The sequence below is a fragment of the Musca autumnalis genome, unplaced genomic scaffold, assembly GCF_047663935.1.
Source record: "Musca autumnalis isolate F117 unplaced genomic scaffold, ASM4766393v1 scaffold_309, whole genome shotgun sequence".
Taxonomy (NCBI): Eukaryota; Metazoa; Arthropoda; class Insecta; order Diptera; family Muscidae; genus Musca; species Musca autumnalis.
In genome coordinates this window covers 63062-78811 of record NW_027411877.1, presented here as the reverse complement: position 1 = coordinate 78811, position 15750 = coordinate 63062, and the positions used below count along the sequence as shown (strand labels likewise).

Here is a 15750-nt window from a genome sequence, read left to right as displayed (position 1 = left end):
TTTCCTTTTATCTCAATTGTTGATGAATTAACACACAGCAGCAACTCACGGAACAACTTTATGAAGACAACAGAGAGACAAACGAGCGTATCAACGGACAGACAAAGCAAGAGACAACCAAATAAAGAGACAGCTGCAAAAGTTGTTAAATATGATGAAGAAACCGGGTGGTTGACTTTCAAAAACAACGACAGACGAATGCCGGCAGTAGTAAAATGTTGTTTTTTAACAACATAAAATTTTAACTGCAGCTGGAACAACAAAAAGCACAATAACCATAAAGACAAATTTTTAGAAGTTTATTTCAAAAAAGAGAAATTATAAAATCCAAGCAACAAAACGACACATGAAGTAGCATTTCCTCGATTTAATTTAATCAATTTGCAACCCAAAATATAATAACAATTTAAAGAGTTATCGTCATATTTTCGGGGCCTTCTTAAGTTTGTTGTACCTTGAAGAATTGTATATCAGACGCTCATACAAACTTAGCAGAAGTTCTTTTGCGGTGCTCAACTCCTTACAGTTGTTAGTGGAAATGGCGGAATTTGCAGGTAGACAGTATATGTAGATAGGTAGGTTATTCTAAAGCGTCTTCTTTGACTAAATAACTTAAATTGTAAAATCTGTCTTAAAAAGTAGTAGTAGGGTTGCTAAATTGTGTTAGTTTCCGGCGCACAGTGTCACGACCGTGGCCAAAAATGGTAAAAACTAATTACTTCGTTGAACAAATTTATTGATGGGGTGTTATAGAAAACATATTAATTAAGAAGAATCTGAATTTTGGTACTGATACGTGAAGTTGTTTCTGCTATGTGAGGATTTAAATCCGACAATTTTAGTTAATACGCATTTTTGTGTTTTTTTTCTAAAATTAATAAATTATATTATGCGTTAATATTTAAAATTTAAAAGTAACGGTCGCTGCAAAAATGGTTCCTAAGTTCTCTTGGGATGTAATAAACATGACTACACTTTTGTTGGCATGTAAATATTAATCATATGGTGTTTACATTTACCCAAACATGTATTACTAAGTTTATTAATTTTCTGAAGCAAATTTTGAATTCAGTGGAGTGGGAAAAAAATTGTATAAAAGTGTATATCGATATTTTTTGCTGTATGAGTAGTAAAAAGTGAGTAATTCAAATATATAAAGGTCCCAGCTGCAGAGGTTTGCAGACGAATGTGTCATTTCTCTTTTTCAGCGACCACCTCACTGAGAGGATACCCCCTTTTTTAACAAATGGTTTTGCGGTGTTGGCTATAGCGCGAAAACGAATGAACCGAATATCATATATTTTTGTGGGCTTATTAAGTACCTAATAATCTTGCTTTAAAACGAGAGAATTTTAAAAATATCAATTTTTAAACAATTGTGAACAGCGAAAATCAATATTCGATTTTTTACAAAAAATTGGCCGTTTTTTGACCACTAATCGGTCAAAAAAATTTTAAAGGAAATTTCTCATATATAAAGACAAGAGTTTGATATATTCAATATGCTCACAGACAATATGAAGACTAAACACCAAATTTCAGTCATATCGGGTGGATATTGAGGCCACAACACTCAAAATACCGAAAATGAGGAGGCACGGTTCTATGGGGCTATAGGAAGACGAGGACCTATACCGACATATTTCTGGTGGAAGGTTATAAGTCCCCCAACGGAGACTTAATACCAATTTTCAGCCATTTCGGTGAGATAATCAGGCTAAAACCTCCAAAATACCGAAAATTGGGATGTACCGTCCTATGGGGGCTATATGAAGGCGTGGACCTATGTAGACAAATTTCAAGGTGAAGATATAATGCCCCCTTCGAAGACTAAATACCAAATTTCATCGATTTCGGTGTAATAATGAAGCTAAAATCTTCAAAATACCGATAATCGGGAGGTACCGTTGTATGGGGGGCTATATCAAAACGTGGACCTAAGCCCACAATTCTCTGTTGGAATGTGTTTAGCACTTTACCTTTTTTCACCTTTTTCCATAGAAAAGATTTTATGTTTTTTTTTGTTCAACTTTATTGACAATTTCAAAAGGTTTTCTGCGGTAAGTATTTACAAGGGTTTTACACTGGTATGTATGTATGTACAATTTCAAAGGTAAGTATAATTTGATATGCATGTATTTTTCTTCTAGGTATAATTTTTCATATGTTTTAAAAAGGTAAGTATTTGGTTATAAATTCACAGGTAAGTAGAAGGTTTATGCGTTTAAAGCGTTTACACTGGTAAGTATGAAGGTTTATGTACACAGGTAGGTATAACAAGTAAATTTACAATATAACACTTTGTATGCTTTTTTGTTATTTTTATGTAATTTCAATGTAAATGATTAGGTGTTTATTCACAGGTGAGTATTGGGTAATTACAGGTAAGTATTTTGTACAAGTATTTCTAATTCAATTATTAACTTTTCACTGTACAATATTCAATATGAATTTAACTTTTTACTTAAAACTTTTTTACTTATGGCTTTTTTAGTTTAAACACACTTCGATCACGACGGGGGGTTGTACGTTGGTTTCGGTTTGATCAGAAAACTTCGAATGAATTTCTTCTGATTTGCATCGTCACATAAAACCTGTTTTGCATTCCAATGGTTTTGGAAATGCAGAAACAGAAATGACAAAATATACAAATTATGTTCTCGCTTGCTTGTTGGTATGTGTGTATGTACTAAAAGCATACCGCTATGCTACAGTAGTGTACCAAATAAATAGCACACTTAATGGGCAACAAAATAGCACACCTTTATAATAAAATTTTTGGACATTCATGTACATGCCTCCCCGCCGTGATATCTGTGAATAAAAGAGTTTAATTAGTAGGCATATTTTTAATTGGGCCTGAAAATACATAGCCTAACTTTGTGTTGAACGCCTTGACATCTCCAATGCCAGCCGGTGTACAGCCCTCCTGGTGAATCGCAGAGAATGTATCGGCTCCCAACTCTAAATCAATGGGAATGTTGCTGCGAGGATCGGGGTCAGCGAGAGCTTGCGGCGCAAAGTAGCCTGTAGGGTCTTCTAACAAAGGGTCGGAATAGGGTCTGCGTGGCAATTCATCGGTAATAAGGGCGTTTACTTTTAAAGCCCACGTGCCGTTTATGTTCCTGGCCATAATCTTGAATGTAGCAAATCGGCGACTCTGATATATTATCGATCTGAGACCAAGCCTTTGGAACGTTGAATAGGCCATTCTGGAGATCGTGGCCGACTGACAAATTAGTGCTCGTACAGTCTTCCAAGTATCTACACTGTCGGCTGAGACACGCACAAGGGCTGTGGGGACGAACACCAAATCCCAAGAGAATGAAGGCACCACAATGGGAGCTGGTTGTAAGGTGTTATCTAACTGTGGGGCCCCATGTAATAAGTTACCGTTGTTACAAATTTGAAAGCGCCGGAACATTTTCTCCCCCCAGTGAATATTAAAACAAAAAAGAAAAAAGGAAAATAAATAAGTTGACATATTAAAAACTTAAAACTAAATACTTACCTAAGTGCTAAAATACTTACCTGCTAAAGCAAAATTACTTACCTGCTAAAGTTAAATTACTTACCTGCTAAAGTTAAATTACTTACCTGCTAAAGTAGATGAACGTGCTAAAACAAATACTTACCTTGTACAGAGTTTACCCAGTGAACATACTTACATCATTTTATCTCCAAACCTCAAAAAAGAACTTAAAGTGAATTACCGATATTTCTATTGTTAAATCTTGTTTAAATAATCTAAAAACTAAACCTAAAATCTGCATTGTATAAACCTAATGAATTTAACTACTTAAAACTAGAAAATTGTGCTAAGTTAAAAATACCAAAAATTTGCATAAAACTGAATTAAACTAAAATTGTTCTACCTAAAAATCTATACTTAAAAGCTAACCTAGAATTAAAACCTACAAGAAGAAATAAATAAAAGTGTTTTAACTAATAACTAAAGGAGAAAGGGAAAGAGGTTAAGTATAAGAAACAAAAGATAACCTAGCAAACAGAATGTATGATACCTCTGCCGAAGACTAAGCACAAAATTTGAATACTTTCGGTTCGTTATTGTGTCTAAAACATTCAAAATACCGAAAATCGGGAGGTACGGTTCTATGGGGGCTATATCAAAACGTGGACCGACCAGCCCATTTTTTGTCCTGAAGATTGTAAGTCTATAATAGGTACGTGTACCAAAATTGATGCACCTACGACAACTCCTTCTATTTTTGGCCACAGTTAATATGAACTCGCGACATTGTGCGGCGCACTGCAATATTGACGGGCATCATATAGTTTATGAACTAACACGGTCGTGTTCTCCATATTCCGAGATAATAGAAGAGAACTGTTCTTAGCCACTGTTGTGCTTGTTAAATTCAACTGCAAAAAAACAGTAAAGATATGGCATATCGAATCTAGATACAAGGTATCGAGGTTAATTTGATCGGTTATCGCCGGACGTAAAACAGCGTGCTACTCTAACTTAGCAAGTCAGAGATCATTGGTCACTGTCACATAAAACCCATTCTTACGAATATAACAAGTGGATTTAATTTCATTAAGATAAAGTTTCATCAATTTAAAAAATTGAATTGTAACTTATGTTTTTATTAACTATTCACTTTCTTCGAGTCAGTCTTACAACAACAACTAATGTATAGAGTTTACTGTCACACATAGGTCACAAATGCAAATTCTTTGGCCAAAAGTCAATTTTTTGACATTCTTCTTTTTTTGTTTTTTTTTTGGTGTGATAGCACTACCTTGGTAATTGCGCCATGGCTGGTAAAAACTTAATTAAAAAAAAAAAACACAATTTTAAACCTTTTTGCCAGAATTTTTTTTAAATGATTTTTATTAAAGTATACACGTCAAAGTAATTTTGATTTTTTTCTAACATCGACCACTAGCGATCAAAATTATTTCAGTGCAGAACAACTTTAACATTGAAGCAAGTAAAAAACTTGCCGAACTTCTTATACCCTCCACCATAAAATATTCTGAAGTAAAATGGAATAATTATTTTCCTTCCAGTGCCTAACTTTTGGAGGAGATATTCTGTGACTACTTATACTTAAATAAGGTAAAAAATCATAAAAAATGTATTCAATCGGTTGGGAAGCTTACATGGGGCTAAATCAAAGTGTGGGCCTATGTTTTTGGTTTTGTGACTAATGGGAAACTGAAATGTCGAATTGCAGATAATTGGATCAAAATTTGTAGCTAAAATCCAAAAAACCGAAAATCGGGAGATACCGTTCTATGGGGGCTCTACCAACACATGTATATATGTGGCCAGCTTTTCGAATTACAGATAGTTGGGTCAAAAATACCGAAAATGGCGAGGCACCGTTATATGGGTCTATACCAAAACATGGACCTACGTTGAGAATTTATATGGGGGGGGGGGTCGGTTTACAAAAACATGGACCTATGTGGAGATGTCGTGTGACCACTGGGTCGCAAAATGTAGCTATAATCCTCAAAATACCGAAAATCGAGAGGTAACGTTACATGGGGGCTTTTCCAAAACGTGGACCTCTGTTTACAATGCTTAGTGGAGATGTTTTGTGATCATTAGGAACCTCAAATTACAGGTAGTTCGGTGATTTTTTTTAAATCCTCCAAATACCAAAAATCGAGAGGTTCCGTTATATGGGGGCTATACCAAAGTTTTGACCTATGTTGACAGTTTTAGATGAAGATGTTTTGTGATTACTAGGAACCTCAACTGTCAAATTACAGGTAGTTTGGTCATAAATTGTAGCTGAAATCCGCAAAATACCGAAAATTGGGAGGTACCGTTATATGGGAGCTATACCAAGACATGAACCTATGTTGACAGTTTTTAGTGGAGATATTTTGTATCCTGTGGGAAGCCCAAACATGAAATGACAGGTAGTTCGGTCAAAAAATGTAGCTAAAATCCCCAAAATATGGAAAATCGGGAGATACCGTTATATGGGGGCTATACAAAAACATGGAACTATGTTGACAGTTTTCGGTGGAGATATTTTGTGGTTACTAGGAACCTCAACAGTCAAATTACAGGTAGTTCGGTCAAAATTTTTAGCTAAAATCCTCAAAATACCGAAAACTGGGAGGTACCGTTATATTGAAGCTGTACCAAAACATGAACCTATGTTGACGGTTTTTTGTGGAGACATTTTTGTGGGAACCCAAACGTGAAATTACAGGTACTTCTGTCAAAAATAGCTGGATTTTTTGACCGAACTACCCCAAATCCCCAAAATTCCGAAAACCGGGAGGTGCCAAAAAGTGGCCCGATATATGTAGCTATACCAAAAAGTGGCCCGATATAGCCCATCTTCGACCTTGCCTATGGAAAAAAGACACTGCAGTGCAAAACTATAGTGCTCTAGCTCAATTATTGCGAACGCTAGAGTGATTACAACAGACAGACAGGCGGACATTGCTAGATCGTCTTAGAATTTTATACTGATCAAGAATATATATACTTTACATGGTCGCAAATGATTAGTTCGATGTGTTACAAACGGAAAAACAAACTTAATGGTGGAGGGTATAAAAAATATAATAATTAGACCCAATTTGTTCTTAGACCGAATTTTTCTTCTTTTCTTTCTGGACAATAAATCTACCCAGATTATCACAAAATACTGCGCACCCAACTCGATTAATAACACAGTAAACAAATCTCAACATTGACACTGTTCACTCTTTATTTTAAGGTGAGAGAAAATAAAAACAATTTATTTTAATTTCGATTTATGAATTTTTATTTATTTTTCAGGATTCTTTTTGGACGGTTTTAGAAGAAGTCGAAGACGATGCGGTTAATTGGCGGTAAGTACAACAACTAAATTCATTTTTATTTTCCATTATCCTAATTCTATTTTCTTTCTTTACAGCTAACTTCATTTAATCTTACATACTATTTACATACTACACTTTGCAACTATGGGAATTCAATTATGTTTACATTAAAAAGAAATAGCATTAATTTAAAAATTCAAAAATAAAAATATGTAATAAAAGAAAACAATAAAACAACAACAATTAAACACAACAGCCTTTTATCATGCTCCGACATTCTGGCCCCATTGAAGAGCCGCAGGTCTTCAATCAATTGGCAGTGGAGCTAGCTTCGCAATTGGCCTCTTACACATGCCTCTCTTCGTCCTTATCTCCGCCACCCTGACCTTTCCGTCTCTGCCTTCGGCTACGCTGACGACTCGACCTGTCAGCCACTCTTGGGGCGGTAGATTGTCCTCGTGAATGACCACTAGACGACCGATCTCGAGGTTGACTTGAGGCTGCCTCCATTTGCCTTTGTCCTGCAGACCCAGGATATAATCCCTGGACCAGGCCCGCCAGAACCTCTGCTTGAGAGCGCAGAGCATCTGCCAACGCTTGCAGAACGTCTGCCTGTTGACGCTGTCTTCGTCGACGAATTCTGGCGGCAGCGAACGCAGACCCGCTCCGACTAGTAGATGCCCGGGTGTCAGAGCTTCCTCGTCGTTGGGGTCTGGAGACAGCGGTGCTATGGGGCGACTGTTTAGCACCGCCTCTACTTCTGCGAGCATCGTCACCATCTCTTCTTGTGTCAGCAGCACTTTGCCGACAGCTCGCAGAAGCAGGAACTTCGCCTGTTTTACGGCAGCTTCCCACAGGCCCCCGAAATGAGGAGCCCTCGGAGGAATGAAGCTGAACTGCACGCTGCACGAGGCTGCGTATTCCTCCACGGCTTTGTGGCTTGCTAGAAACCTCTCCTGAAGTTCCCTCAGCTCTCGGCTGGCTCCGACGAAATTCGTCGCGTTGTCGCAGTACATCTTCTTTGGGAGCCCACGGCGTGCGGCAAACCTTTTAAATGAAAGAATAAAAGTATCAGTGGATAAATCAGATACTAATTCTAGGTGAACCGCTTTGGACGTGAAGCAAACGAAGACGGCAATATACATTTTGGTTGGTGGTCTCCCGCGTATTTTCAAAGTGATATCAACGGGACCACAAAAGTCTACGCCTACTATTAAAAAAGGACGTAAAGCTCTCACTCTATCAGTGGGTAGATTTCCCATTATTTGGGTCATCAGCTTTGGCTTATATCTATAGCAATGAATACAATTCCGAACTATTCGGTTACATTCTTCACGGGCATTTATTAGCCAAATTTGTTCACGGGACAAGGCTACTAAGGCTTTTGTACCAGCATGACAATTTTTGAAATGTAAATCTCTCAAATATATTGAAACCAAATGATGCTTCTTTGGGAGTAGAAGGGGAAACTTGGTATTATGTGGTAATTTTGCATTAAGCAGCCTTCCACCTACTCTTAGGAGAGAAAATGTTCTTTTACACTCAGATAAATCGTGTATAAATGGCGTCAATTTTTGAAGATTTGATTTTAGGCAGATTGATTTCTTTATTTTAGAAATATCCTCTGAAAAACTGGACTTTTGAACTACTTCGACCAATTTCAGGAAAGACCAATTCAACTCTTGAGCTGTAAGACAGATAGAATTTGGAATCTTTCGCTTCTTAACTCTATCAACGAATCGAAAGATATATGAGACCACTCTAAGAAGCTTTTTATAAGATGAGTGATCATTTATTAATTTTAGAAGAATGCTCTCAGAACATTCCTTATCTGTCTTACTATCTGACGCCAATAAAACTTTGGATTTTCTTACTTCCAATGATTTTTCTTCCTCTGTCAACTCAAAATGTTTGTTAACAGGCCATTTCGACATATCGTCTAATAGAAACTTGGGTCCTTCGAACCATATTGAAGATTTAAGTTCTTCAACACCGCATCCTCTCGACACTATGTCGGCTGGGTTCTGTTTAGTGGGCACATGGCGCCAAATACCGCTTTCTGACCATTCTTGAATTTCTGCGACTCTATTCGAGACGAACGTGGCCAGAGTTGAAGGATGGGTTTTTAACCAATACAGTATAATTTCCGAATCGGACCAAAAGTATATATTTTCAACTTCAAAGTTCATCATTGGTTTAATTCGTAACCACATATTAGCCATTAAATGTGCTGCAGATAGCTCCAATCTCGGAAGAGACATTGTTTTGAGCGGTGCTACCTTTGACTTGGCTGTTAAAAGGCGACAAGAAACTCCACTGGAGTCCAAAGCACGAACATAAAAGCAGCAACCATATGCTCGCATCGAGGCATCTGAGAATCCATGAATTTGGATCCTCGAAGAAGTGATCGTGTTTACGAATCTTGGGATTTGAATCGTATCTAACTTCGAAAGATTAAATTTGAAATCTTCCCAGGCTGAATTCAAGCGCATAGGAATCGATTCATCCCAGTCTAATTTATTTATCCAAAGTTCTTGCAAGAGCATTTTAGCTTTGGTTATTATAGGGCACAAGAGACCGAGGGGATCGAATAATCTTGACGAAATGGACAAAATGTGTCTTTTTGTAGCTTTCATCTCTTGAAAGCCTCCCTCAATATAAAATTTGAAAACGTCATTTCTTGGAGCCCAATGAATTCCTAATGCTCTTGCAGTTTCAGAATCTGAGTGCAATAGTTTTTCACTGCAACTTGTTTCATTGAAATCTGGATGATTTGAAAACCATTTAGTAAGTTTGAATCCTGCTGAACTGAGAATGGTAGTCACTTGGTCACGAATTGTGATCAGACTACTCAAATCAGCAGCACCAGTCAATAAATCATCCACATAAAAGTCGTTGCGAACAACTTCAGCCCCAATTGGCAAAGTCTCTTTGGACAAATCGCTTAAATGGCTAAGACAACGTATTGCCAGAAATGGCGCAGAAGATGTGCCATAAGTGACCGTCTTCAATTTGAAAATTTGTAACGGATCACTATCGTTTTGTCTCCAAAGGATTAAGTGAAAATCTCTATCTTTCTCGTCAAGTAAAACTTGACGGTACATTTTCTCAATGTCTGCTGTAATTACATATTTATGTAGACGGAAACGAAGCAGAGTGGAGTACAACTCTTCTTGAATAGTTGGACCAACCATCAAGAGATCGTTGAGCGAAACATGTGAAGATGTCTTGCTCGAAGCATCAAAAACGACGCGAAGTTTAGTAGTTGTACTTTGCGGTCGGAAAACACATTGATGAGGAATGAAATAATGTGGCGTATTAGGAATTTTATTATTTGTCATTTCCATGTGACCTAAGTCAAGATACTCTTTCATAAAGGAATTGTACATTTCTTTAGATGTGTCGTCATGAGAAAGTCTCCTTTCCAAAGAGAGAAACCGCCTTTTTGCAGTTTCAAATGACGAACCTAAACGTTTCACATCTTCCTTGAAAGGTAAAGACACTTGAAAGCGCCCTGACGGTAAACGTCGCACATATTTTTGGAAATGTTCCTCACATTTATTTTGCTCATCAGACCAAATCTTTAATGAATTATTTGGAATCTCTTCCAACTCCCAGAATTTTCTAACAATTGCATCAATCGTTTCACTATTCCCTATTGAACTATTTAAATGGCATATAGTAGAAGTGGACCCCTTTGACTCATCGTATTTTCCAGCTACGATCCAGCCAAGCGAAGTTTTTTGTAAAACTGGAAGACTCGGATTTGGTTTGATTTGGCCTACACAAAGAAGTTCGAAGAAAACTTCAGCACCAATTAACAAATCAACTCTCCGAGGTTCATTAAAACTAGGGTCAGCCAGTTCAATATTTTTAGGAATGTTCCAATCAGAAATTGATATCCTTTTATCGGGTTGAATATTTGTTATTGAACTCAATACCCAGAACTTAGACGAAAATTGGGTAGAATTGAGTCTCGACATTATAGACAGTTGGACACTATTCTTTGAGAAAGATGATAACTCAGAAATACCAGTTAAATTTAATCTGCCACCTTCTCGTTTTACCTTAAGCCTCTGTACCAGGTCCTCAGTAATCAAATTAGGTTGAGAACCGGAATCTAGAAGAGCTCTAGCCAAAATGTATTTCCCAGAACTACTTCTTACCTGAACTAGTGCTGTGGCCAAAATTACGCCTTCACTCGACGCCGAATGGTTGACCGAAGCACTGGAAGTAGAGGGCTGCTCTTGATACAGATTTGAATTTAGATTATCAGAAGCATATCGATGCAGTAAGAAATGGTGTGCACCACTGCATACTCTACACTTCACTCCTGAATTGCATTTGGCCACCGTATGACCCTTCTTCAAACAATTAATGCAAGCAGGGACGGCTTTAATGAATTCAAATCTTTGGAGAACTGGTACAGCAGTAAAAGAAGAACAATTTGTTATGTTATGCTGCAAAGATCTACAGAAGACACACTTTTCTGGAGATTGTTTCTGTTTAGAAACAGAAAGTGAAGTCTTGAAATTCCTTTTAGGCTGATTATCAAATTTGGGTTTGTTTAATTTGGGTCTTGCACCAGAAGACTCCTCAGCAGAAATATGCTGGTATCTTTTATTTAATGCAGCCTCGCAATCAGACCATAATGGGAGCTTTTCGAAGTCAAGCTGTTCTTCCCATTTGGACTTAGTGATTGGATCGACCTTTGACATAACTAAGTGGATTAATATTGCGTTCGTAATCTTCTTGTCATCACCAATAGACAACAAAGAATCATAAATGGCAGAAACAGTGTCAATCATGCTTCGCAAAGCAGAAGCCGAAGGTTTGGTGATCTCAGGAAGATCAAAAAGTTTGGCAATATTATCAAAAAATATTAAGCAATCATTATCATAAACCTTTTTTAAGCTGGCTAATGCTTTGGGGTAATTTTCTTCAGAAATCTGAAAAGCTTTGACTGTGCCAAGTGCTTCATCGGACAAGCATGAAATTAAATGGTTAAACTTCTCTATGTCTGTTAATGTCGGATCTGTATGAACTAAGTTTTCGAAAAGACTTATGAAATTCTTATATTCGGAATATTTTCCGCTGAATTTTGGCAATTTCATGTTTGGCAATCTAGATTGATGCGATTGAGCACAAAAAGAAGTCTCAGGCATACTACTCCTCCTATTTTTAGATAAAACTCCTAAAAATAGGGACTTTGCCGATACACATAAGTCTTCCAATTCACCACGATCATCATTATCGGGATCTAGAATATCTAGTTCGGATTGTAAATGCATTGCCTCATCAATATATTTGTTTAAAATGTCTAATCGACATTCTAATTCAAATGAATTGAAGGATATTTTCTTTTCTCGGAAAGAAGTCTTAATTCTTTCAATATTTTTTATTATTTTTTCCTGTTGTTGCTTCAAATTGGCTATTTCCGTATCAGGATTACTTTGGTGTTTCTTACCACCAGCCATTTTGATATATATCAATAAGTTTAAAGGAGTTTAAACAACAGAAAAACTCTACACACTTTAATATTTCTTAGTGGTAGGAAATTTTAAGTTTATTATCAAATAAACTCTCGCTTTTTTTTTTAATAAAATATAAATTGTCAGCTTTAAAATAGTATACTAATACTATCTCAATTAATTAAATTTAATTGGACAATTGAAAACACAAAAATTTCAGTAAATTAGAAATTTTGTCAAATCCTGTAGTATAATGCACCCTTAAGTATTTTGTGTATATCGATAACACCGATAACACAACTGATCAAATTGAATAACCGAATATGGGTACTCAATTACTCACAAAGTATGTGGCACTAATGAAGTTAAAATCAAAACAAAGAAATAATATGAATTTAGTGGAAAATTGCAACAAATTAAAAGTGTAAATTAAATAATTTGTGAATAGGCAAAAAACCAAAAATGAAATGTATATTTTTTGTTAGTTTAACTTCACTCGCGTAATATGAACTTAAACGCGGATTAGTGTGGTGCAATAAAAACAACAAAAACAATTGGAATGGCTGACAAGCAAAATGCAAAGCGGAATGAGAAAAGAAAAACAAACTTAATTTGAAGGTAATAATTAAGTTTGTGTTATTTAGCCGCGAATATTTATTGCCAAAGCGATTCACAAAATGTATTTTATTTAAAATAATGAAGCGTAGAAAAATAATTCGTGTGAATTGTGGAAAAATCTCAAACAAATTTGAATAAATTACAAATTCTCTAACACTGAGTATCTTACAGGTTAGGATTCACACAAATTATGTTCAACGCTGTTACCTGGGAATCAGAATCACTCTCCTGATTATTGTGCTTGCTCCTACAAAGACGGCAGTCGCAGAAACGGGGCATCTGGATATATGGAACAGTAGCAGCAACAGATCAGATAACCACAGGTATATTTATTTAAAAGTATTTAAAGAATTTTTACTGTTCTTCTTCTTTCTTATTTGCAGAAACTTTGCAAATTAGTTTTGTATTAATTTAACAAAACACAACGTCACTTTACAATCCCGGGTTTCGGCACCAAAATGTTCACTCTTTATTTTAAGGTGAGAGAAAATAAAAACAATTTATTTTAATTTCGATTTATGAATTTTTATTTATTTTTCAGGATTCTTTTTGGACGGTTTTAGAAGAAGTCGAAGACGATGCGGTTAATTGGCGGTAAGTACAACAACTAAATTCATTTTTATTTTCCATTATCCTAATTCTATTTTCTTTCTTTACAGCTAACTTCATTTAATCTTACATACTATTTACATACTACACTTTGCAACTATGGGAATTCAATTATGTTTACATTAAAAAGAAATAGCATTAATTTAAAAATTCAAAAATAAAAATATGTAATAAAAGAAAACAATAAAACAACAACAATTAAACACAACAGCCTTTTATCATGCTCCGACAGACACCTTCTCGTCTAAAGATAAATACAAATTTGGTATAAACAATCTTTGTTATTGTTGTTTTGGAGTGTACTTCCATATTGCGAAGAAAAAAAAAACACAAAGAATGTCAAAAAATTGACGTTTGTCGTCAAAGTGAGCACGTTTGTGATCGAAATATTAAAAATAAAGATTCAAAAAATGACAACAGCCGTGGTGAAAAATTGAACACGCCTGTGCTAATGTTGACACCATGCGGTGTCGATTTGAATCGATTTTTTTCCTCTATGTGCAAGTACCCAAAAACTGTAATTCGGGGTGCTTCGAAAGTTTGCAGGGTCTACAAGTTCACGAATTTGTTAAACTGGATTTTTTTCTGGGAAGTTACGAACTTCCTATAGTTATAAGCCCCATGGTCAGCTGAAATTTCCTGTTGAATAGGAGAGGGTATCACTGACCCGATAATACTCCATTTCGTTTGGCGTAATAAGTTATTTCCTGATATTAGTTGAATTAAATGAAAAGGCTTAGAAAAACAACAGAGTTTTTGTTGTAAAAAAGTTGATTTGAAATGCCTTAAACATAGCTGCTGCATCAGGAAAGCAGCTAAACTTAATAGAAACATATTTTTTTGATACTTTCCGCTTCTGAACGGACATTGAAATTGTCGGATATGGAAACATTGCGAAAAAAACAAATTTTAAAACTAAAATAAAATGAAATACAACTTTTGCTTCGAGAAAACTTTTAACTTTGTTTAGTAGCAACAATAACAACAACAGAGAAAAGCTGCAGGAAAGAATTAAACACGGACAATGAAGGGAAAACAAAATATTTTGCCTACAATAAACAAGAAACGTGTTATAATGACGTTTGAAATATTGTGTGTGTGGAAAATAATAAGGAGACATGAGGGAGAGAGGTAGTCAAGAGATTGGGTTTTGGAGACAAAACTAAATGGGATAAGGCTATAGCCCTCTAAAGGGGTTTACATTTAATTTGAAAATAATTAAATAAAGAGAAAAGAGCTTATCTCTTGCAACACAGGACATTGAAACAAAAGGCTTGGGACTATTTAAACAAAAAGGAGTTGACAAATGACTTCTGTAACTGAAGGAAAATAGGAAAAGAATGACTTGGAACTTGTGTGTTTTTGTTGCATTTCCCTCTTTTAGCAAATTGAGTGTTGATTTGTTTTCCTTAGATACACCCACCCGCATCCACTGCAATGCTAGAAAAGATATAAACCGAAATTATGCTATTCTATGCTACGACAGACGAGCAGTTGAAGTGAAGAAGTGAATTGTCATGTTTGTTTTGGTGATTCACAATTTAGTTTCCTTCCAAACACCAACAAAAAGGGATGGACCAAGAAAATTTCCAACTCACGCAAATTAAATTAGAAGAGTAAATTTTAAATAGAACACGCAAAGAGCCAACACAAAGAAGGATGAAGGAGTAGCCAGGTACACTTTTTGCGATAGAGGATATTTGATGCACATCCTTGATGTCTTTAGTGGGTGTAAGTAAATATTGATGTTGTTTAACGAATTTTCTGCTACAACAAAATTTGCTGAATTAGAGAAAGAATAACAAACAAAGGGTTGCAATCGGATAAGGAAAATGCCAACGAAATTTCATTTTATTTTTTCACCGTTGTTTTTCTTGTATATAAAACAAATGAACTACGGTGGCTTATTTCTGGATATTTAGCTTATTTCTGAGAGAGATTGATTATTAAACATATTTACATACAAGTTTCGTTTGCACGCAAACTCGTTCACGGGATATTCTTGAATATATCCCGGCTTGCACATTTCCCCATCCATAGATAAAGTGTAGACATGATAATTTATTTTTTGTTTTGATATTCATAATAATTGAAATTTATTTACAACTACACTCTATGTTAAACATAATTATAACAAGTAAGCAAAGGCTATAGTCGGACAGGGCCGATCATGCAATACCCTACACCACCACCCTGCGAATTAGTTTTCAGCAAATCAAAATTCCTTTAGGACAAATATTATTGTAAGAAA

At 35.8% G+C, this 15750-nt stretch overlaps 1 long non-coding RNA gene across 2 annotated transcripts; it reads left to right on the top strand.

Moving 5' to 3' along the window:
* The first annotated feature begins 12620 nt into the window (after positions 1–12620).
* On the top strand, positions 12621–13702 carry LOC141400506 (uncharacterized). Of its 2 annotated transcripts, XR_012412134.1 has the most exons (5): positions 12648–12696; positions 12758–12890; positions 13062–13369; positions 13432–13484; positions 13550–13702. It is a non-coding gene; the product is annotated as an uncharacterized lncRNA (long non-coding RNA). The 2 variants fall into 2 exon arrangements; XR_012412133.1 differs by having other exon boundaries at positions 12621–12890.
* The last annotated feature ends 2048 nt before the right edge of the window (positions 13703–15750 follow it).